At 39.2% G+C, this 24,778-nt stretch overlaps 1 protein-coding gene across 1 annotated transcript in view; it reads left to right on the plus strand.

The window, feature by feature from the left end:
- Nucleotides 1-1,496: 1,496 nt before the first annotated feature.
- CDH19 (cadherin 19) overlaps nt 1,497-24,778 on the plus strand; it is a 186,172-nt gene continuing 162,890 nt past the window's right edge. The window contains 1 exon segment of the mRNA XM_030552677.1: nt 1,497-1,677. The gene's annotated coding sequence lies outside the window, so the exon portion shown is untranslated.

The following is a 24,778-nucleotide window of genomic DNA, read 5'->3' on the forward strand; positions in this document are numbered from 1 at the left end:
AATGAAGCTAGAGGAGTTATACCATGTAAAATCAGTGATTTAAGAGCAGTATTAGGCCAAATATTCCAAATATTGGAATGAATTTGATGAATACAGATGCAATCGGAAAAAAAATTTGTATATACAGAGAAAGAGTGTTGCCTTTTCAGTGCTAGATTACAGTTCTTAATCCTACTCAGTCATCAAAATTCATTTCCCTCAGATGGATTCTGAATGCCTATTTGATGTGAGTTGATTTGCAATATATAGGAATCCAATGGGATTCCTGGGTCCTCCAGTTAGGGACCATTTCTTTAACTTGTCTGTGAATCCTCATCAACACTTATGTTACTGTATAAGTAATCACCACAGAGTGTCACCACCTGGTAGCATTAAATGGTAGACTTACTGACAGTGTCAGACAAGTCAAAAGTTGAATGGAGACATTTTGAGAAGTCTGGAGACATCTGGGTGGTTTAAGAAAGAAGGCCACCAGTGAGGTAGCATTGGAAGCTTTCTGTCCTATGGACAAATGAAGGAATTGGGTCTGTACAGCTGTTAGTCTGGCACTTTTCAGGAGTACTAACTTCACTTAAGGGCAGAGGGGCAGGGCTGCCCAGAGGATTCCGGGGGCCTGGGGTCTTTGGCGGCAGGGGCCCCCCGCTTTGGCAATAATTCGGTGGCGGGGGGCCCTTCCGTTCCGGGACCCGCCGCCGAAGTGTTCCGGAGACCCGCGGCGGGCCCCCCACACCGCCGAAGTGCAGCCAGGTGTTTGGTGGTAATTCGGTGGCGGGTCCCGGAGCGGAAGGACCCCCCGCCAGCGAAGACCAGGAGCAGAGGAAGCTCCGAGGGCCCGGGACCCGCAAGAGTTTTCTGGGGCCCCTGGAGCGAGTGAAGGACCCTGCTCCAGGGGCTCCAAAAAATTCTAGTGGGGGCCCCTGCAGGGCCCGGGGCAAATTGCCCCTCTTCCCCCCCCCCGGGCGGCCCTGCAGAGGGGAATAAATGATCACAAAAAGCAGCTAGCTAATAAGAGATAAGCTCCAGCAAACATGACATGCATTGACACAGAGTGTAAGCTATCATAGGAGCCCGTCATTTGCCTTCTGTCTCTTCTACCTTATACCATATCAACTACTGTAAATTGGGCTACAAACAAATATGGAACAATAGTTTGATGCCATAGATTTACACCAGCTGAGGAGCTGGCCCATGGAATTTAAATTGTGAAAGATATCTAGCAGAAATAGTTCACTGCCATTCATTGCCAGATTAATCTCTGATGGAGGCCTATTTTCATGACTATACAATAGTAGCAGTCTAGCAAGAGGAAGACTACCACAATATACTCTTATATTGGTTTCAGATTAAAAAAGTATGGTCCTCAAGGACTATAAATGCCACTGAGTTTTTGGCTGCCTGGCCAGTTTTTATTCGAAACTCATTCCAGGCACAGCTGGGAATGTTGTCTCTAACTACTAAAGGCCAACTCTGAATACTGAGATTGTGGAACAATTGACATTGTTAGCAGGAAACAGGGAGATCTTTCATCCAAAGCACATTGCAGCTGCTACAGATGCTAGCATAGCTTCCATCTGTGATAGTGATGAATGGTATACAAGTGAGTTACTGCTGAGATACTGAAACACACAGAGAAGGAATCCTCCAAAAAGGGGAGAATTGACTTTACAGGGAGACCAGGTATGGAATTCATTTTTTTACTTTCTTGTCTGTTTTTGTTCCCTCTAAAACAGAGGGCAATCTAAAGTAGTAGATTCTCCCCCTAGCCACTCATTTGAGGCTGTATATTTTCAGTGGAGGGAGTTATGATTTTGGAAGAGGCATAGGAAGCAGTAAAATTTTACCTGCTCTCTGAGTTTAGTAGGGCTAGTCACTTCACTATCATACTGCTGTATACAGTATTTAGAGGAGGGGATGATTCAAATAATCTATAGATTTTTACAGAAATTGAGTTTAGAAAGCAATTGGGAGAGAACACTAGAATATATGATCACCTATTTGGGGCATTTCTGCCATGGATATTGATCAACCAAGGCATAATTCTACAATGAACTGAGTGCTTTCTATGAGATGCTATGCATATTTAACTGGTTATAGTGGGAACTGAGGCACACAGTAGCTCATTGAATCATTCCCCAAGTCTCCATCATGTTCTAGATCTAGTTTTTATGCCCTCTGCTCCTCCCCTCACCATTTACCTGCAATTCTGCCACACTGCAGCTTTAATAATGTATTAAATTCCCTCTTCTTGATGCGTCCTATCCCTTGCATCAATCATGCCTTGAATTCCACCCCAGTACCCTCCTGGTTTCAAGACCCAGCATTGTTTCATTATTTATTTCTGCCCTACTTTCTTCTAGCTTTTCCTTTCCATCACTTCTCCCCCTCACCGTCTCTCTAGGGCCACAAGCTGGCTGGCTGTGTTTATTTTAAGAGTGTTTGGGTCTACCAAGTTAACCTGTCTCTTGTACTGAGATATATTAAAGTATATTTATAAGTAAATAAGATAAACAAATAGTATAGTGTTTCACACCTTAATACCTCAGTCAGTCACTATCTTTTAATTATGCATCTTGGCATCTTTAATTCTTCAGCATCTAATTTTCAAACTCTTCAAAAGATGGCTTAGAAGTCAGCAGTATATATAATCCCCTAATCCTGGTAGTGATGTAATGTAGCAACAGTATCATATGTCTATGCTGTACATATAGATTTGGCAGAATTCAGTTTTTGTTTATAATTTACACACATACCAATGTTGGAGCTCTTATTTTTATCTGTATAAAATCAGTTGTGAAAACATAGGGGTTTTAAGCATTTTTAAAATTTTATCAATTTAATGTGTTTAGTTGCAGGAAATTATGGCAGTGTCATTCCACTACAGGTTGGGATTCAAGAAGTTAAAGCTTTATAACCATTACAACAAAATTGTCTACATCACATGTCAAAAGATAGAAAGTAAAAATCATTAGGTCAAATTAATAAGTTCTCAAGCAGCATTTTTCTTCTTTTATCTCTATGGATTTTGATTATTAATGGAAACATTTGTCAGTGTGCGTTTATGCTGATGTCTACATGTACTGATATTTACCAATAAAAAACCCTAATCTTTCCAAGCCTGCATGTATAGCAGGTAGAGTGTGGGTATTACCAACATCAAAAGCAGCAAAGGGTTGAGTCATGGGCCCATAGGTCTTCTTTGACTTGTGCCAGGAGCTGAACTGGCTTTTGGGAAAAAGGGGAAGGGTCATAACATTGGCTGCTGTTCCCTTGGGTCTTGTATAAAGTGGAATTGATCTCAACTTGAGAACTGAGCCTACTGAGCCTGATCCAATGCTCACTGAAGAAGCCTTTCCATTGATTTAAGTGGACATCAGATCAGACTTGTTGATTTCATTGGGATTGGAAGGTGCTCAGAACCAGTCAAGATACATTAAGATAAAGAATTTTAAAGGATTCAGTTTTATGTTTCTGTGTCCATTAGTAGTGAAGTATAAGTTTGACAGGAGGGATTTTCTAGGTCAGGAGCAAGGAACTGAGTGACAATGTTTTTAAAATTCATTTTCATACTGATCTTATATTTTCCAAGTTTTTCATTCTTGCAATTTCATGGACACAGGAAAAAATCCTGGGGCAAACTTTGTTCACTTTAGTCACCAGGATTAATTTAATTGACATAGGTAAGGATCCAATTCCTGTTTTCATTATTATCGATCTGCTTAATTCCCACCCAAAATTATAACTCTTTGTGACAGACTAGTTTCCTCTTGACCAATTATGATGTCACAAAGAGTAGGAATAAAAATAGGAATTAAGCAGCAAGTATAGATGAAATCCTACACAGAGTTCCTGTTTTAATGCCCATCTTCTTAATCACAAAAAATATAGAGAAAAGAAAGCTAGAAATAGTTGACTTACTGTGGCATAGGAATGACATTCTTTCTATGGACCATATGGTTCAATGTTTTCCTGTGGTCGGTGGCTTTTTTTAGGACTAGAATACAGAATTACCACAAGCACTGAGTAAGAGGCAGCACATAGTTGTAAAAGTCACAGTTTGGTCCCTAGTTAATTCCTCAATCTTCGTCCTTGCTTCAGGGAGATGTAATATGTCAACCCTTTTCCTGAGGCAAGTTGCTTCTCCCACCATGTCTTAGCTATGCTGACCAAAACACCAAGCTGTGGAGTCACTCTTCCTGCCACTCTCTGCCGGTTGCCCCTACCATGCAGATGAGCAAGGAGTTGCCATTTTGAACCATAACCACCACTGATGCAGCTCTGTCATAGTTCTCAGGCTACTGACAGGCACCTCCTACCAGACAGGTGCTTAGAAGTCCTTAGGGTGCCTCCATTTGCCTAAGTAGGAGCCCCAATGACAGAATGATAATCTTTTTGGATTGATGGGGGATGGGCCTTTTGGCTCCCATTGTCCTAGTCCCACTCAATTCTCAGATTGTTTAACCCCAACAGGAGCAGAAGGGAACGACACCAACCACCTAATCAGCTTGTCTTGGAGTTTACCCAATTTGTCTTTACCGCCAGTATCCCAGAGTCAGTTTCCCTATATCCAGCATGGGTGGGGGGCAACAGTGGCACAGGGAGAGAGGAATGACACAAAGAGCCTTCCCGAGGGCAGTTCCCCAAAGGCTTCCAGGAATCCCCTTTGGGAGCTATAGCACTGCCATCTGGTTTCTCCCACCACAGCTCAGCAACTGCTGGGAACTTCATGTTTCTAAATCTTTATTCCACCCTTGACATGATTGATAGGGCTGGAAGGGCAGGGTTTATACACCACATCATAGGCTGTTTATATGCCTCTTAACTCCCTTTTGTTAGAGTACAGGAAAAGCCATGTACTCTTCTTTAGATACCTATTGAAATAGAGGATGTCTCCACTGCACTACTCTGTAGTGTATTCTGACAAGAGGTCAGAGTATCTACATTATAGCTACAGATCAGGTGCTAAAAGATGGATACATACAGTAATAATGATTTTTATCTAAGGCTCTCAAAGCACTTTAGAAACAGCTGGCCAAATCCTCTGGTGATGCAAATTAGCCAATAGAGCTGTGCCAGTTTACACCAGCACAGAATGTAGCCCAATTAATTAAGCCTTGAAACACCTCTTTGAAATAGGGGGAAATGGGGCAAAGTGGTAAAGGACACTTTCTAAACTTGTTTCTCAGATTTTAGGTTATTTTTGCATGTTCCAGGTACCCTTTCCACATAAAACATGTCAGAGGCACTAAAGAATTCCACTTCCTCATCAGCTGTCTTGCGAAAGGTTTTGACACACTGCTGAAGTGATATATTTACACAAATTACTTGTCTGGGTTGATGTGGTGGAAAGGCAGTTATTGATGAGTCAAACATTTAGCCATTGGATAGTGTTGGACTCTAATGTAAGATTTTAAATAATTTTGTTAGATACTATTTGTGTCTAAATACAGAGAGTAACCATCCAGCTAGATAAACATGGCACAGTCATTTGTATGGTTGTCAGATTTTATTATGCAGTATATCTTCCTGTTCTATTATGCGAGATAGCAAACCTTCATAATAAGTGTGAATTTAAGGAATGAACAGGCCACATGAAGAAATCCCAAATGAAGAAAAAATGGAAATTAATGCTCATGGTGGTCACTGTAAGAACTTCAAAGGGCAAAAATCCTATCAAACCAATAGCGTGCTAGAAATCAGTGAGCTTATGCAGAGTCAGTCCTCAATGCTATGCTGCAACGTAGATAATCTCCATTATAAGTGGTTTTCTGTTATATTAGACCACAGAAATTTCAATTTCTTTAAAAATGTTATTGACCCATTGAAACTTTTTTATGATCTCAGCACAGGAGAAAAAAAAATAAGGCAAATTTTGAAGTGTTATATCAATTTGATCATTGTTAAATGTAGTTTTGTTTTGATTTTGCTTAAACCCCCCACAAAAGAACATTTTTTTTTCTGCTGGTGTAAGTTGGGGACACTCAAAAGGATTCAAAGGAGCTGTGTCAGTTTAGACCAGAAGTCAATTTGGTCCTAACGTTTACCAGGTTTAGTTGTTTTTTTGTGCTGCCAGATTCAATATTTAAAAAAAAAAACAAAAAAACCCCAAACACAAACATGTACTTGTATTCAGCTATTATTGGTATATAATACTTTCTGGATCTGCTCCCTGCTGTTTTAAGTATTGGGCATACAGACAGGAAGACAATAGCTGCTTTTGTTGACTCTTGAAAGAATATTGCAGCCTAAACCCCAATATTTTTTCCTCTAAAGCAGAATCAGGTTAACCCTGTACGTGTAAAAAAAGGTAATCACTTACTTCACATAATGAAGTTTGCCCAAGTAAGAGTAAAAATCAGTGTGATCCATTGGCTAAGGAACTGAATTGGGAATCAAGGGACCTTAGTTTCATTCCTGGTTCTGCTACTGATCTGCTGTGTAATCTAGGAGAAGTCATTTCCTGTTTCCACTCACACATTTTGTGTGTCTTGCCTATTTATACTGCAAGTTCTTCAGAGCATCGGCCATGTCCTAGTGTGTATTTGTATAGTACCTAGAACAATGGGGCCAGCTGATCCCACCTGAACTTTTAGTAATCCTATACACTGTTGATGTCAGGCTTAATCCTGCACTCTTATTCAGGCAAAAACATTGACTTAAATTGAGCATTTTTTCCTGATTCGTGGGTAAACAAAATAGCATTTGGTTCACGCGCATCACAACCAGGTTGATGTGACAGATCATAAGTAGCAAGAGCCCATTGCCCTTTCAGTTGACCAGGTCAATGATCCACAAATGAAGAAAGGTTTCATGCGAAGTATTGGAATATCTTAGAACTTTCTACTTTAAGAGTGCATGTGGCTAGTTCATTGGGTAAACCTGTGTTTTCAAAATTTGGACACAAACACTGTTACTTAGTATACCACAACAGCTATAAAGTGAATATTGAGGCCTGTCAAATATATAACAGATTTGAAAGTGTTAAATATATATTTAGCTAATGCTATATACATATTTATATAAAAAGACAAACTTTATTTTTTTTCAAATCAGCTCTCACGGTTGCACAACACATTTTTTTTGTTTTATTTAAATTAGGGATAGTCAACTGTGATAAAAGAACATACTTCTGCTGAACTCACTGTTCACGTTATCATTGTTTAAATTATGTTAAAGATGGTTTGAACAAATTAAATTATGTTCATATGAAGTTTAAATATTGTTGCTTCTCAACTGATCAGTGGCAGATATCCAATTTCTTCTCCAATAAGAAATTGACCTGCAAGGCTCCAGTGATGTTGGGTCTGTGCATATTTTTAGTACAACTTAATTTACAAATATACACCACTTTTGGAATAGAGGAGGTGTCAGACAGCACACTGACAATTCTCTTTTTCCAGGCATCTTAGCCCAGCCACTAATGCCCAGTTTGCTGGGTGCAACTCTACCTGGAGAATTGACTCTAGTCTGAGGCCATGTCTACATCTAAAATTTTGCAGCGCTGGTTGTTACAGCTGTATTAGTACAGCTGTATAGGGCCAGCGCTGCAGAGTGGCCACACTTACAGCAACCAGCGCTGCAAGTGGTGTTAGATGTGGCCACACTGCACCGCTGTTGGGCGGCTTCAAGGGGGGTTCCTGGAACGCGAGAGCAAACCGGGAAAGGAGACCAGCTTCGCCGCGGTTTGCTCTCGCGTTCCCTGAACCACCCTGCAAACCGCAGGGAAGGAGACCTGCTTGCTCGGGGTTCCGGGAACGCGAGAGCAAACCGGGAAAGGAGACCAGCTTCGCCGCGGTTTGCTCTCGCGTTCCCGGAGCCACCCTGCAAACCGCAGGGAAGGAGACCTGCTTGCTCGGGGTTCCGGGAACGAGAGAGCAAACCGGGAAAGGAGACCAGCTTCGCCGCGGTTTGCTCTCGCGTTCCCGGAGCCACCCTGCAAACCGCAGGGAAGGAGACCTGCTTGCTCGGGGTTCCGGGAACGAGAGAGCAAACCGGGAAAGGAGACCAGCTTGATTACCAGAGGCTTCCTCCTTCCACGGAGGTCAAGAAAAGCGCTGGTAAGTGTCTACATTGGATTACCAGCGCTGGATCACCAGCGCTGGATCCTCTACACCCGAGACAAAACGGGAGTACGGCCAGCGCTGCAAACAGGGAGTTGCAGCGCTGGTGATGCCCTGCAGATGTGTACACCTTCAAAGTTGCAGCGCTGTAACTCCCTCACCAGCGCTGCAACTTTCTGATGTAGACAAGCCCACAAAGATTAAGACAGAGAGCAGAATCCTTTGCTCCTTGCCACAGCTTCCCAAGAAAAGCTACAATACCACCACTAAAAACAATACATTATTTCTTCCAAGTTTAAATCCTGGCTCACATACTAAGAAGAATTTGTAACACTATGTGTAACAGCACCATTTGGTGAACCCTGGGTATAACAATATATTTATTTTGTTGTAATATTACTTGAGGGTTGCTGCCACCCCTATTGTGACTACTGATTTGCACTATTATGTTTGTGAAAACTTTTAACATCTAGTCAGATGTCTATATACTAGAACCCTATCTGAAAAATCCATTATATTTAATAATGTGCTATGTTGCCTCCACGTTGAAGAAAAGGCATTGTTATGCTACAGCTGCTAGAACTCAATTACCATAAGCTTACCGTGAAATATAATTTTATGAAGTCTGTATTTCTACATTAAAAGAGACGTCTTTAGTTGCAAGGAGAAGGTTTTAATTGCTTTCCTTCTGCTGACCAGGATCAGCTGATTAGTATTCAGACTAAACCTTAGCCATCTCATTGTTAGGCACTGGAAAAGTAAGGAAAATGCATCATCCAGATGTCACACTAAGTGGAGGAAGAGCTCAGGGTCATTGGACCTGATTCACATCATCTGAGAATCAAGCCTATTCACATTCCAAATTACACAAATTGCCCACTATACTGTTACATACACACGAAAAGGAGGAGAGGTGGTAGAACAGCATCCAGGAATTCATCGAGGTACATGGACAGTCACATCAGGCAAATAAAGAAAACCCTAAATGTATTATTATTAAAAATCTCCTAAATGTGGTTAGCAATGTTATATTCTCCTCAGTACAATTGCAAAAAGAAAGGAACAGAGCCACTGAGGAGCAAGTCCTAACCTATCCTATCCCTGTCAGATCTGTCAGATGAGTTGGCAATATCTTGTCATCAGCAGTATCAATAGGCCACTGGCAGAGCTATTAAAGTCAATAGGAACATCTGACCAAATTAGTGAAGCTTTTAAAACCAAAACTAAACTTCAAACCATTAAACTGATAGATACACAGAAATTTAGAATAATTCACATGAAGATGAAGCTAACCAATGATGGACTGTCCCGTAACATTCCTCAGAAAGGGAAGGCAGAGGCAGGGTGATAATTAATAAAGTCATTAACATTAAGTATTGGCTTATTTAGTAAGGCCATAACCCCTATTTGTTTGAGAACAGCCTGTGTTCTGCCTTCCTGAGGGAGACGTAGCAGGATGCCAACCACTTGCCTTCCAGGTACCTTCCACTCAGTTTCCAGTTGCCTTCTCAGCCCAAAGTTCATATTTAAATAGTATGGCAGGGGAAATAATTAGTTTATATAAATATAATTATATAAATACAATTTATGTATATATTATTATCACAGCAAATCAGTTAATAACTTAGTGAAGTTGAAAACATAAATTATTAACAACATAGTAAAAAAATCCTGATTGGTTAATAACTTAGACTGGTTGATATTAAAATGTTATGTGATTTAAGTATTATATGCTGCAAAGAGCCACAGGAGATGCATTAAAGAGCCATTAGCCATTTGTGAGCCACAGTCTGACTATCACTGGTCTAGAGTCACTAGGCCATTCACTAGAATAATTAATTCTAGTGGTCTGGACTTTAGAGAAGTGTAGGGGACACTTACTTTTTGTCTCTACCACATCAGTGATCTAGAAAACATAGAGAGTCTCTCTCTGTTTTGCAATCAGTCAGATTTGGAATGAGTTTTTTTGTTTGTTTGTTTGTTTTTTGTTTTGTTTTGTGTTTTTCGCCACCAGTGAAGTAGTCTCCTTCCTTTCCTCTTTATTTGTCAGAGGTGGCAAAAAACACAAAAAGGCTTTGTGAAGACAAAAATACATATAATCTATTTCAAAAGTGAGAATTTGGCCCTCATGTACCTCCAATGTCTCTTCAATATTATCCCTGAATATCAGATGAGGAAAACTAGTAATGGATGTTCTCAAAGCAGTCATTGAAATTTCTGTAAAATGTGATCTTAACCAGGTGCTGAAAAACCCAGTCACCATTTCCTTTCAATCATCACAATCAAAAGGGTTTGGTCTTCCTTTGATGAAGGTTCTATTTGAAAATTTGGCTCATTTGTTTAAAAGCTTAAGCATTCAAGCAGTTGATGTACCATAGAATAAGTTAGTCTAGGTACCCAAAGATACTACAGAAAACGAACAACAGGTAGGGAAAGGATTGATTGTCATTATAGTTTTATGTGCGTGAAATGTGGTGATCTTTATTAGCATGGCACAAGGAACATCAGGTTGCAGTAAAATCATCTTGATGACATGGCTTGGAAATTGTAGGCCATTTATTTTCTGATTCCCAAGGTTGTTGTGGTAGACTCATGGGGAACTTAAAATTAATTACTCCCATTTCAGATTTAACACGGATTAAAAAAAAAAAAAGGACTAGAAATAACAAAAATACGCTAAAGGAATATAAACGCGCAGATAGTTATTATAAGAGATGTTTCCTTAACACTGTAGAATACAATGCAAATGTTCTGAATCCTATGCATTTGATAACAGAACGAGTGATTCAAACTTTTTCTGTATTGTTTTTTGCATACAAAAGAAAAATAATAAAAAACAATATGCTTAGTTTATTTCATGCTATGGAACTAAATACCAAATGTGTGAACAGTAAAGACAACCAAGCTAAACTGGATAGCATAGATTGAACACGCTACTTAGGTTAATACATATTTTTTTAACAATGAAGTAACAAAAAAGTTATAGAAATATTTTAAATATAACCTTTTTTAAGGGAAACTTTATGGGCGCATCTCTCTCTTGCCCATGAACCCTGCTTGAACCTTTGCTTCGTGCATGCCATATCCCATATGCAAAGTCACTCAAGAAGAGAATGAACAAGTACCATTTTTATCTCTGATGTTGTATGAACACAGCCTAAGGTGGTATGCTTTTTAACACATGTTTTTACTAGTAGCCTGTGCTCTCTAAAAAGGGTTGACTTTTTGCTTTGTTTTGGGCTTGTTTGGTTTGGTTGATTTTCTAGTCCTCTCAGGTTACTTTTTTGTTATTCACATTTGCTCTCATTCTTGAAGAAAAGTACTGTAGTTGCAAATATTTTACAGTATATTACAATTAGATGTTCACAACAACATTTATCTTGTGAATGAAACTCACCAAAGTATGGACCTTCATTTAAGATAGAAACTCCTTCCTCAGCTTGTGTGTGGCAGAAGTGAGGTAGGTAAAAGAATCTCAATCTCAATCTGCTGTTTGAGGGATCCTAACAAAGAATCACTCCAGATCTTCCTTACGCTTTTGTTCACAGTAATGCAAGCTACATTAAGAAGACACAATAAAACTAACATAGACATACTGCTTACAGATTCCCTAGATAATGAAGACCTCCCAGAGCATTTGATAACATTTCTGACTCATTTATGGTGTCCACAGGACAAGTGTCCTAGTTAACTTTAATATCCATGTGGGCAACACCTCAGACACAGTAGACCAAATCTTCTTGTCCCCTCAATCCGGTGATAGATTTCCAACATGTGACTTCATGTGCAACTCACACAGCTGATCAGACTCAAGACTGGATCCTTAGCCTAGAAGCAGATATCAGAAAAGGTAGGAGCAAACCTTTCTCCTGATAGAGCACTACCTCCTCAAAGCTGAGATCACAATAAAAGAAGGAAATATAAGATTCTGCCTTTTATGGCTCACCCCCATGGAGCCAGATAAAAAACATGCCCATCTGAAGAGCTAAGAAGTGGACAATCTAGTCAGATTCTACGAGGTGGCACTGGCAGCTGCTACTGACACTTTCATGCCTACCTGTATGATTCACTTCCATCATTTCCACAGAATTCTATAATTACCAGTGCCTGACAGATCTGAATAAAACACTATTGGCTGAAGATGAATCCCAGTAAGACAGGGCATAGGGATGATATGGGGGGGGGGCGAGGAAAACACGTTGATAAAGAGTGATGTGATGTTGCCATTCTAGTCTTCACCAGAGTTGTAAAATTACTCTTCACCCTTGGAGTCCTTTTGGACTTCTCGCAGTTGCTGGAGTCTTAATTACCTCCAGCTGTGAAAAACATCTCATTCTCCTTGAGACTGGATAAAAGACTGAGCCCCATTCTCTCAGATAATCGTTTTGTCACTGTGATCCACACTTTTTGACCACCAAGCTGATTACTGCACCGTATTATCCAATGGAATATGCACTTCAACTTTACAAAAGCCTCAGTCAGTCCAGAATGCAGCAGCCTCCCTCTCAAAAAAATTCTAGCAGTTCATAGAATCTCATTCTGGTGATCTGCTCATACCGTGTGTCCACAGAAAATAATGTCAGTTTCAAAATTGTGATCCTAATTTTCAGGGCTCCATAGAACTGGTTATGGGCATCTCAGACAACACATCTCTCTAGGTGACTATAAGCTCTCTCTCAACAGCCCTGTTCCTCAGGAATTAAGACATTAACAACCTCAAGGGTGAAGCTTGGGAGAGTGGGATACAGGGCTTTCTCATCCATTGGAGATTATGATGACATGAATTAGAATTAAGAGGAAGAGGAGCATAAAGCAATAGAGACAAGAGGGGAGAGAGAAGAAGGAAATATAACTAAAAAAATAAATAAGCAATAAAAATTAGAACCAAAAATTAGTCTGACTGTCTCAGGTCAAGTCAGAAGGAAAATTAGACCATGGGCTAATTGCAAATGTTTGGCTTCCAACTCTTTAGGAAGTGCTCAAATTTTACAGTGATTGGTGCCATTTCAAAAATGCATGTGGAAGACAGAGAGAGAGAAAGAGAGAGATCTGAGTTTAGAACCAAATCTATATTTTATACTAAACTAATAGAATCAGGTTCAGTGTTTCAAAAGCACTTACAGTTATAATCTGCAAACAATTATTTTTATGAACTCAGGACTGACCTGATAAGAGAGAGATGTTCTTAGTCATAGAACAATGAAATGTTACTTACAAGACTTTAAACAAAAGTAAATTAAATGTGATCAATTTAACAAATAGAGAGAGACATTTTCCTTACTCAAAACTTTCCCCGACAATTGAAATAGATTTCAGTTCACATTATGGTAAAAACAAAATAAATTAACAATCTGCTGTGTTTTATATTTAGTGTCATTTTGTTCATTCATTGTCAGTTTTCCTTTACACTGTGTTGTAGAGAAAATCTTGAAATATTCCTATATAACAAGTATGTGTCTAGAGACATATAGCTATGTCATGTAAGTGAAAGAAATACAAAACAACCAACTGCCATAGATAATACTCCTATGTTTTTTGGATCATAATTTCAGTTAAGCAAAAAGGCACATTTTGTTTATAAGTTTGCTTTGACATTTGAGTTCAGTCATCACCATGGTAGAATACTAACCTATTAGGTCATTTACATCATCTAAATGGGTGTCTGAATAATACAACATTCAAAGGGTAATTGAGAACAGAATAGGGATTGTATCCCATCAAACCAGGCTTTATAATCAAGTAAATAATACTTGGAATGTATCAATAGGCCATGCAGATAGAATGTCTGATTGGCTGATATTTAGACAAGGAATTTGGATTGAAATTTGACAAGAACACTGGAGAAAAGAAAATGAAAAATATATATATAAAGATTTCTTTCAAAAAGAATTGTATTTATAGCTAAATTTACTCAAACCGGGCTAGTTTGAGTCTGAAAAGGTATTCTCTGTGAAACTAATGGTTGAAGACTGAAGTCTAGAGATCTGACAATTCAAGTGTGGTAGAGCATTGGCATCTAGCACAACAATTATCTGCATATCTTCCACTTACGAATACTGTATTTATTTATTCAGATTCAGTCTTATATCAAATCCACTGCTCTGGGATCCCCTGCCATGCAGATAAAAAAATATCAAAATAGAAAGTAAAACTTGACCGAAGCAGAAGCACTTCTTTCTCCCATACTACTGAATGTGATTTGATCCAGGCATATGACTAATATAGTTTAAAACAACACAAACTTTCTAACAAGATTCAAATTCCACTTCAGTTGCCTCAGTCCTTTGCCGATGACCATTCAAACAGCCGGTCTTAGCAATGTGCCTGAAAAGTCAACAAATTGGGTCTATTTCTGACTTTGTGAGAGGTAAGAGGCCATTACAGAGAATGTTCTGTCAGCAGCCCCCTCACTTGTGTAGTGAAGAAGCTCAAGAGTCTCTGCTCCTTGAATACACAACTCAAGTTCACAAGTTTCACATTGTCACAATATACCACAGCAGGCCACGTAATACCGTCACAAACTTAACACTGCTGTTCATTTGGATTTCCTTACTAGAATCATGTATATACTTCAAGAGCTTTCTATGGTTTATTAGCTACCTATTCATATGAAAATGGCTCAGACAGTCCAATCTGTAAAATATGCATTCACTTAATGCGGATCCAGGCATTGGAGTTATGTGGAATCTGTTACATACAAAGCTAGGCTTTGTTATTGGAATATTGCAGAGAGCAGAATGTGTGTTAGCAAATTACTTTTATTCACAACACCAACTTTAATCTCCATCTCATGAGTTATAAAATACCAGATGATCAAATAAGAAAGAAGAATCACAGACAGGTTGGATAAGATGCTTCTGGAGTTTTAATGTCCTGACTTTCAATATAGCTGGGAAGTTTCTTAAAAATGATAAATCCATGTTTTTGTAAATGAAACAGGCCATGAAGTAAACCTCAGAGTAGAACTGTACTTAATTTTTGTAGCTATACAAAATAGAAGCCTTTGGAAGAAGAAACAAAAGTATTCTGCTGTTCAGGTGATTCAAGATGGTTTAAATAAGTGTTCACACAAGACTTTACTCAGAACTCATACCAGAGCTGCACCATTTTGTGGGGTTGGACTTGTTAAGGAGAGGGTGAAAAACCTTTTAATTAAATTATGCCCATATCTCTGTACTTCTTGCATTAGGTCAATATCATAAAGAGAAAGAGAACTCGAGTACTCTGGCCCCGATCCAGCAAAGCACTCTGGCATGAGTTTAACTTTAAGCACGTAAATAGTGCCATTGACTTCAATGGTATTATGTATGTGATTAAAGGTAAATTCATGCTAAAATACCTTGTTGGATCAGGACCAGACCACTGAACACCTAGTAAGTTCATGCATGTGCTGAGAGGGACGTTTTTCTCCCACTGTTCTAGACAGACAGAATAAAAAACATTCCATTTCCTTTCAGGAAGCTCTGATATCCTGATCAAATAGGTTGAGATGCTCAGATAAACGACCATTAAAATGTTGGGATGACTACTCAAAATAAGCCTGTGAGATTTTCCATCCTTTTAGACAGTGGCCATGCTGAGCTGGTACAACTGGCACTGAAATATTTAGTAAAACTATGACAGCCTAGAGAGACAGGCTGACAGTGTTTCCTGCCTTTTCCAAGTGTCCCTCTTCATTGTAGTTTTGGCCTCTGTGAACAACTCCTTTAACTTAAAGGGCCAAGAAGCCCAGAGGGTTAAGTGAGCATGAAAACTCTCTAATGAACTACAACCAAATGGCAACCAGACAATTCAGCTTATATAACTGGATCTGACTAATATATGTTTGTTCTTCTGGGTCTGCTCTGACCCTCACTGGAATCAACATTAAAACTCACAGTAGTTAAATTACAGTAGGCTCAATAAGGGGACCATATTTTCAAAAGCAAACTCACAGAGTTTTATTGGCAACATGTTTAAAGTTTATAAGATACTCAAACACTGAACATTCTGGTCAGCTCCAATTGGGATGGAAAAGCTGCACGTGGATCAGTGGAAAAGAAATGAAGAAAGACTGAGCTGTGTTTCTTTCCCCCATGGCCCTCAAAGAGGGAAGACAAGGAGAGACAGAGAGAGCAAAAGTGCCCACTCCCTCTATTCACACCCCTCAAGCACCTCAGGAGGACACAGTGGAAGTCTCGCACAAGTTTTTGCATTAGCTAGACTGGTTTGCCAACAAATAAACCTCATACAAAACCTGACAAGCTTCATCCTCAAACTATGGTTAGAAAAAAACGCACACTCAGTACACAGTGACAGTGAAGTGAGGTCGTACAAAGCACTTTGTATCAGGATACTAATATGACTTGCACAGATATTTTGTCATTATAGAACTCTTTATATCTTGACTGATGAATTATAAGCTAGGACACTTTAGGCATCCTGCAAATAAATATTTTTGGAACATCAAATGAAGACCCATGAGTCTCCCAGTAAGGCTCAAACTCTTTAAGGCTCAAACTCTCGTTTAAACATAATATACAATCCATAGGATAAGATATCATATTTTATAGGAAATAAAAGCACCAATGGACTTATCAGCTAATAGGCATCACTGAAGCAATGGGCAATAGTGGCAAAAATCTGCTACAGAGCACCCTGCAGAAAGATCAAACTAAACTGATAAATTCCAGTGGAGGTTAGTGAACATAAGACATTTTTGAAGTATAAAATGCCCATTCAGCTCATCATGCATACTTTTTTATGGTTTACCTTATTCCCGTGGTTCAACTTCTCACCTTTTCATCATATCCATCAGTCACTTCCTTGTTTAGAAATAATTCTATGCTAGAAGTCTCTTGAACTCATTTATATTCTTTCCTTTATTGACATGTACTTGTATCTTACTCTATGGATTTATTACCCTTTGTATGAACCAGTTCTGCTCCAGTTCTCTATTTGTTCCTAATGTAGAAAATTAGAAAATGTTCCCTACTTGCTGCATCTTTCACCAATGCATATCAGTTTTATCAGTGCCATTCATAAGTTGGAAGCCTAGATTTGAATCCATCTCTTGGGACCTGAAGACATATCTTTAGCTATGCTGACAGAGCTCATATGTTCTCTTCCAAAAATTCATAACATATGAATATTTCAAAGCAGGAAAATGTTGTTTTTTTTCCATCTGTATCCACATTAGCCCATATTTCACACTATTAAATACATTTCTAAACCCATATGCAGATTAATAATAAACCCAAATATGTTCTACTTGAGCTTGATATGAAGAGGTATTGCTATGATCTCAAAACCACATAGGTCTAGATTTTCTGCTCTTACTGTCTGCAAACTTTCCATTTCAGCTGGGTGCAGCAGAGAGAGATGATAACCAGAACAACACTTATAGTTCCCAGATTCCATAGGTGGTACTATGCCAACAGTGGTCTCTTTGGACTTTAAGCAGCCTGGGCACTGCCCTAAGCTTTGCCAGTTGGTAGTAGTCATCAGTAGCACACTTTAATTACACCTCCTTTATGCTACCCACACTGGGGGTGCAATTAGTGGTGGTGGTGGTGATGGTTGCATGCATTCCGACTGAGCGCTGCAGTGTACTATGGGAATCCCCATTTAGGGAGATGAAGCCAGTTTCTGTTCTCCGTGCACCACCCTGGTGGTAAAAGAGAGAGGAGAGTGTAAGAGACTATCCCCATATATTGTATATTAAAATATGATTATAGCTGTATTTCAAAGTAATTTTTTTTTGGTTTGGTTTTTTTTAATTTCAGATAAGACACTGCTCCTGTAAGCACTTAAATGGGTTTAACTTTTTGACCATAAGCAGTCTTATTTTAATCAGACATATGCACAAACGTTTGCAGGATTGGGACCTAACTAGCTTGTTTCTTAAACTGTCAAAGAAATGCAGGGTTGGGTTTATTTTGAAAATGGATTTTATTTTATTCAGTTGATTGCTAACAATGGGCTGAGTAGGCTTTACTTGTTGGAAAGATTTTTGTGTGTAAGACTTTGGTTTGTATTTGACTCAGGTAGGCATAGTCTGAAATTTGCTTAAATCTGGTGGCTGTTTAGTAGGATATAAAAAAATTAGATGGTGGTGACAGTACATTTCCTGGAAGACAAGGTTCTCATCACCAAAGCCACTTCAAAACCAAGACATTTTGGCCCTCTTCATAAAAGAGACCAAGGATTAAATGGGCTTAGAATAAGAACTATTCTCTCTCTCTTTTCCTAGAGATGGATAGAGGTCAGGTTTGAGGCATATTGGTGAAGTGCTCTGGTGATAGCTTGGCTGTTGTAACAGTCCTTTGAGGCCCACTGCATCTGGTAGAATTTAACACAGCCTTGAGGTTTGTCCCTGGGCCAGCCCCAAGATCAGAGAGACATCTTTGCTGCAGCTCTTCAATTGCACAAAGAAGACCTGAAGTGCAACCACTGGTTTGTCTTCACTGTAATGTGAGCTTGTATTATCTACACTGAGGGTAACTCTTTGTGAGTTAGCCTAGCTCAAGAGCGACTGTCAAACAACTACGCTTGCCAAGCCTCCAGGATTGTCCTGGAGTCTCCAGGATTTAAAGACTGCTATTTAATTGAAGATAATGTCATGTGATGAAATCTCCAGGAATTCATTCAACAAAAGTTGGCACCCCTAAAAACAACACTCAAGATGCACAGAGTGATTGGATTAGCAGCACAGAATAGCTGAGTCCTCACAGTATTACTAGCTGCAGCATCAGCCGCACTCATGCTTTAATGCACACCTTCTAATAGGCTGACTAGCTCGAGTAACTCAAGCTACAGATATGCATGTATGGATAGGTGTTGGGATGGAGACAACACCTGAGTTATGCCTAGAGCTAATAATATGAAGACAAGTGAAGACAAGCCCTAAGAATGGATCCCTGAGTGTTTTTGAGAGTCTAGAGAGATGTGGATAAATTAAAACTGACAGGTGTGAAAACTGTGTCCCAATTTAAAAGAAACTGAAAGGTTTTACCTCTCATTAGTTGTTTCATTACAGAAAAGGAGCTTTTTTTTTTTTTTTTTTTTTTTGCCACAGGCTCCTAACTCAGTCTCTGTCTTTCTGGGTTTGGTATTGGTGTTAGCAATGCTCTAAGCTCAATGGAACAACTAAAATAACAAGTTTTATAGAAAACTAAAGGGTGTCAATAGTTCATCTTTATTTTGGGGGTACAGTGCAGTCTGCATACATAGTGTTGGATTCAGAGATTAAATGTAAGAAAAGCTTGGGCCTTCCCTTTCCAGTATGTATGGACTTAAAAAACGTAGGAACCAATATTTCAGAACCCATCACTTCTCTAACTAGTCTGTTATGCAGGAGTAACCTATACAGGGAGCAGGAAAGAAAGGGAAAAAAGAGCCAGTAATGTATGTTGACAGGTTTCAGAGTGGTAGCCGTGTTAGTCTGTATCAGCAAAAAGAACGAGGAGTACTCGTGGCACCTTAGAGACTAACAAATTTATTTAAGCATAAGCTTTCGTGGGCTACAGCCCACTTCATCAGATGCATGCAGTGGAAAATACAGTAGGAAGACATATATATACCCAGAGAATGTGAAAAAAATGGGTGTTACCATACCAACCATAATGAGTGTAATTAGTTAAGGTGGACTATTGTCATCTTCAGCCCCCAACTAAAACCTCTCCAGCGCATCATCAAGGATCTACAACCTATCCTGAAGGATGATCCCTCACTCTCACTGATCTTGGGAGACAGGCCATTCCTTGCTTACAGATTGCTTCAGGTTGGGGGGCTAATACTCACCAGCAACCACAAACTACACAACAAAAACACTAACTCAGGAACCTATCCTTGCAACAAACCCGTTGTCAACTTTGTCCGCATATCTATTCGGGGACACCATCATAAGATCTAATCACATCAGCCACACTATCAGAGGCTCGTTCACCTGCACATCTACCAATGTGATATATGCCATCATTTGCCAGTAATGCTCCTCTGCCATGTCCATTGGCCAAACTAGATAGTCTCTATGCAAAAGAATAAATGGACACAAATCAGATATAAAAAATTATAACATTAGAAAACCAGTCAGAGAACCTTTCAGTCTCCCTGGTCACTCAGTTACAGACCTAAAAGTGGCAATACTACAACAAAAAAACTTCAAAAACATCCTCCAACAAGAAACTGCTGAATTGGAATTAATTTGCAGACTAGACACCATTAAATTAGGCTTGAATAAAGACTGGGAGTGGATGGGTCATTACACAAAGTAGAACTATTCCTCCTATTGTTACTCAGACCTTCTTGTCAATTGTTGGAAATGGGCCATCCTGATTATCATTACAAAAGGTTTTTTCTCCTGCTGACAATAGTCCACCTTAACGGATTACATTCATTATAGATGGTATGGCAACACACATTTTTTTCGTGTTCTCTGTGTACATAAATATATATCTTCCTACTGTATTTTCCACTGCATGCATCCAATGAAGTGGATTTTAGCCCACAAAAGCTTATGCTTAAATAAATGTGTTAGTCTCTAAGGTACCACAATTACTCCTTGTTCTTTTTAGTGATGTGACATCCGAAAAGAATTAAGCAGCTCCTAAGAATGGAGTGGAGTTTCTGAATCTACCCCTCAGAAAGGGAAACGTCAAGCTTGATGGCTGTACCACTTACGTCTTTTATCACCATGTGAGGGAGCTTCCCTTCCTAAACTTTCATGCTGTGGCTGTGGATGCTGCTGTGGCTGCAGGACCTAGCTGGGCAACAGGGATCCTAAAGCTCCTCACCATATACAAGCCTGGAAGGTCAAGGGGCAGAGAATCTCCAAGGGCAGAGGTTGCTGTAGAGAATGCTCTGCCAGCAGCCAAGTCAATATGCTTCTGTTGAGAAATGAACTCTGCAAACAAAATACTGTGCACCTGGTTGTCTGGACACTATGTGAGTGCAGGGTTTTAGTGGAATTACACTGGTACAATGCAAAGCAATTATGAATCAGGCCCAGTACTCACAAAATGAGAAGTGACTTATCTAATAAACTTACATTTTCTCATATTATTCTCTATCTCCTCCCAATGCAGTAGAAATGTTATGTGCTTTTTTGATCACTTCTGTGCAGTAAGCAGATGTACACACTGATGCATGGCTCTTTTTTTCTACCAGGTTAGAAACTAAAGGTATGACTCCACAGCAGCTGGGGATCGTGCTTTACAAACTAGGTAGACAGATATGCGCTAGCTCTGTTTGAGGTAGCATGCAAAAAATGGCAGGGTGGCCACATCACCCCGGGCAGCAGTTCAGGATATCCATCTGAGTACGTAGCTAAGGGTTCAGACAGATTTGCACTTGGTGGCCAGCCCAAGCTGCTGCCTGTGCTATCACAGCCAAACTGCTATTCTTAGTGCACTAGCTTGAGCAGACCTAGTGCATGTCTGTTTACCAGCGCTGGGAAGCACACTACCAGCTGCTGTGAAGACATATCATAATTCTTAGACAATCCATTTGTGGGAGTAGCTTATTTTTTTCCCTTTCCTAGGCATAATACTTTACATCTGATGACAATGAATATCATCTACTATAATGTTTCTTAGGTACCTGTTTTAGACAGGTACTTTAGCAGTACCATACAGTTACCCTTGTGTGGACATTCTGAATATTTTTCTGTTATCAGAAGATGTTGCATTTTACTCTTCACTCTGTGCTGTGTTCCTTCTCTCTCCTCTTACCTCTATATGTGACAACCTTCTGACATCCTAATGACCTCCTTCTGTTTGAACCTCCCCAGCCAGAATCCCAGAATATCCTGACCTTCATCCTTCCCATTGATTTTGTCCTTGACAGGCTCATAGAACTCTTCCAACTTTCATCTTCACCCTGTAGTACCAACAGACTCTTCTCCATTCTCTTTGTTCTTATTAATATACTTCCTAGGCAGAGCAACTGTAGCTGCCTCTTGGCTACATTCTTTGAATTTATGTTTCTCACATACTTGAGTTTTCCACGTTAGAAGTTTCCCACTGTGCATTGTGTGTCAGAGCACTACCTTTACATTGTGTAGCACTTTGGGCCCAGTAGCAAGTATTAATAGATATTGAATCTTTCAATTTTACCAACAAAGATAGGTGACTCGGGAGATGCTAGCATTATGTAATCTGACTCTAAAAAGGTTTAGTTCTGATTGGGAACTTGACTGGGTTTCAGACTAGTTCTTAGTAAAAGCCAATTGTTTTGCTCATTCCTCAGTAAAGCCATAGATTTTATGCTGAGAAGACATAGTAACGCACAGTGCTTCCCTAGGGCTTGAAGGAAGTCAGTGGAAAGACTCCAAGTGACATCCACGAGTTTTGAATCAATCCTTTAGTGCAGTATCCTTCCACCGGTAATACCTCATGTGTTTCCAGCAAAAAAGAGGAAAAACGCTCCCTTTCTTAATTGCCACTGTAGGATGTGTCAGTGGCATCTGTTATAATTCATGAAGAAGTATAGCTGAAAAAAGTTACAAAATTACACTTCAGCACAGGATGCAAAGGTATTTAAAAGAAGTGAGAGTGAAACCAGGGACCCTTACAATTAATTTATCAAAGTGTTTGCCATTTCCATTTCAAGGCAAATGAAATAATATTGAGCAAAAGAAAGTTAATCTGTATCTAGAACATTTTAATAAATAGTTTTAAAAAATAAGCACAGATTACTTGGCTCTAGCCAACCCTTATTTATCTTCCATCTCTGTTTGTCTTTGATGGATGTTGTTCATGCTCTTTTGTTTATGGTAATAAAGAGGTTTTTAATTTCCATATCTTCTACCTCTCTAGCGCCAATCTATGATGGATGATGTGACAAAAGATTCCTCAGTAAATTCTGAATACTAAATAAGTTAGTAATGTAAGAAGTGGTGCTGCATTCACCTTTGACAGCATTACAATTGCTGCAGCTCTCCAGCTTGTTCCCATCACTTGCTCAATCTGTGTCAATAATATTAATTCAGCACAGGACTGATTTACAAAAGATACATAGTTCTCTAGAGTAACGATACAAAATATTACATAATATTATCTAAGCTGCAGCGTTTGGGTTTATTATTGTAGAAAAATGACTAGTGAGCAACCAATACTCAGTATCACCAGCTGTTTCTAAATGCCTGCCCATCTCAGTGTATGCATCTTCCATGACTCCCTCGATATGCTTTCACTTCCCCACAGGGTGGCATGTCCTACACTTTGGCAAATGTTGCCCTAAGGTTTATAGGTGCTTAGATCCAGGGACTGATTGTTTTGGTTTAATGTTTAGTTTGGATTCTTTGTCTGTTTTAATACAGGGAGCCAAGATTCAATTGTTACATGTTCTTTGAATGTTGCCAAAGTGCTCATATCAGAAATGGAAGTGATAAGACTCACACTTTTCAGTGTGAAATGTGTTTTCTTTTAGAAGTAATGCTTATTTGAGAAAAGACAATTAAACCTTTTATACTGTAAACTGAAGAGTTGATTTACCTCTCATCATCACTAGCTTAATGTCTAGTTTCACCTGAACCAGAGCTGTGTTTGGCACAAAAGAACAGGAAGAAAGAACCACTTCTGCCTTCCCAGTTCTTAGGGATAGCTTCAGCACAGATGCTACTTAGTGCAAAAGTCACAGTCTTAAAGAGCTGAAAAGGTTATATGCACTGAATATATCTTTCACTTCAAGTAGTTCAAGCAGGTCAAGTAATGAACATCCACGTCTTTTTCCTCTTTCCCTTGGAGCCCCAGTTTATCACTCTTGCAACACACCATGGGCCTGAACCTAAATCTCAGAGTGCTGCTTACCAAACCACAAGGCCAATCATCACAGCTGGATATTTCTGCTCTGTTTAGTCATTGCTGGTCCCACATGATGGTTTTCAGTACTAGTAAGGAAATTAGAAACACTGTGTCCCTGAGCACTTTTAGATGTTCCAGATTCAATAGAAAATAATAATAATAATAATAATAATAGATAATAAGAACCTTTGTTCCACTATAATTCCAGGGAGATGGTGTAGTTTATTTCTCAAAGATTCAAAATGCAGCACCATATTGCTGGCATAGCAGGTGGCATCTTTAACACTGCTAAACTAGAATAACTATGCAGCACATGAAGGAAGATAAGTGTAAAAGTACTATGTCAGGACAATATAAATTGTGAGGTACATGGTAGGCAGTAAACCAAGTTATCATCAGTACCTCACACCCATATTTTAGCTGGGATGTCTGCATCACAAAATTAAAGTCTAACTTGAAAGTCAGTGTAAATACCAAAAAAAACTCAGAGTGAAGAAAAATGAAAACCAGGCAATAAAGTAACAGGGGAAAACTTACAAGGTAAAAATATGGTAGTTTACCATTCCTTTTCTGTACCAGAGAGAATAATGAAGGGTATTTGGGGAATGAGGGTGAAGTATTCAAAATGCATCTGCACCATTCTAGGCTTTGTAATATAGTTCTGAAAATGAAAGGAGATAAAACTTATCCACTTATTAAGATGACTCTCAGCTCTAACTGTGTTAGGAATACATTTCTGATATCTAATCGTGCTTCTAGGCTTCTTTATCTCAGCACCAAGACTGGGAGGAAACAAGTTAGATGTGACAAACCACAGTACAGTTCACTCCTTACTGTTCCTTGTTTTTATAGATTTAATCAATGAAAACAAGTTGTGAAAATCTGTAAAACATTATTATAAAAATGATGCTCTTATCTTCTAAAAACAGAATTCCTACA

This window comes from Gopherus evgoodei, chromosome 2 (assembly GCF_007399415.2).
Source record: "Gopherus evgoodei ecotype Sinaloan lineage chromosome 2, rGopEvg1_v1.p, whole genome shotgun sequence".
In the NCBI taxonomy this organism is placed as follows: Eukaryota; Metazoa; Chordata; order Testudines; family Testudinidae; genus Gopherus; species Gopherus evgoodei.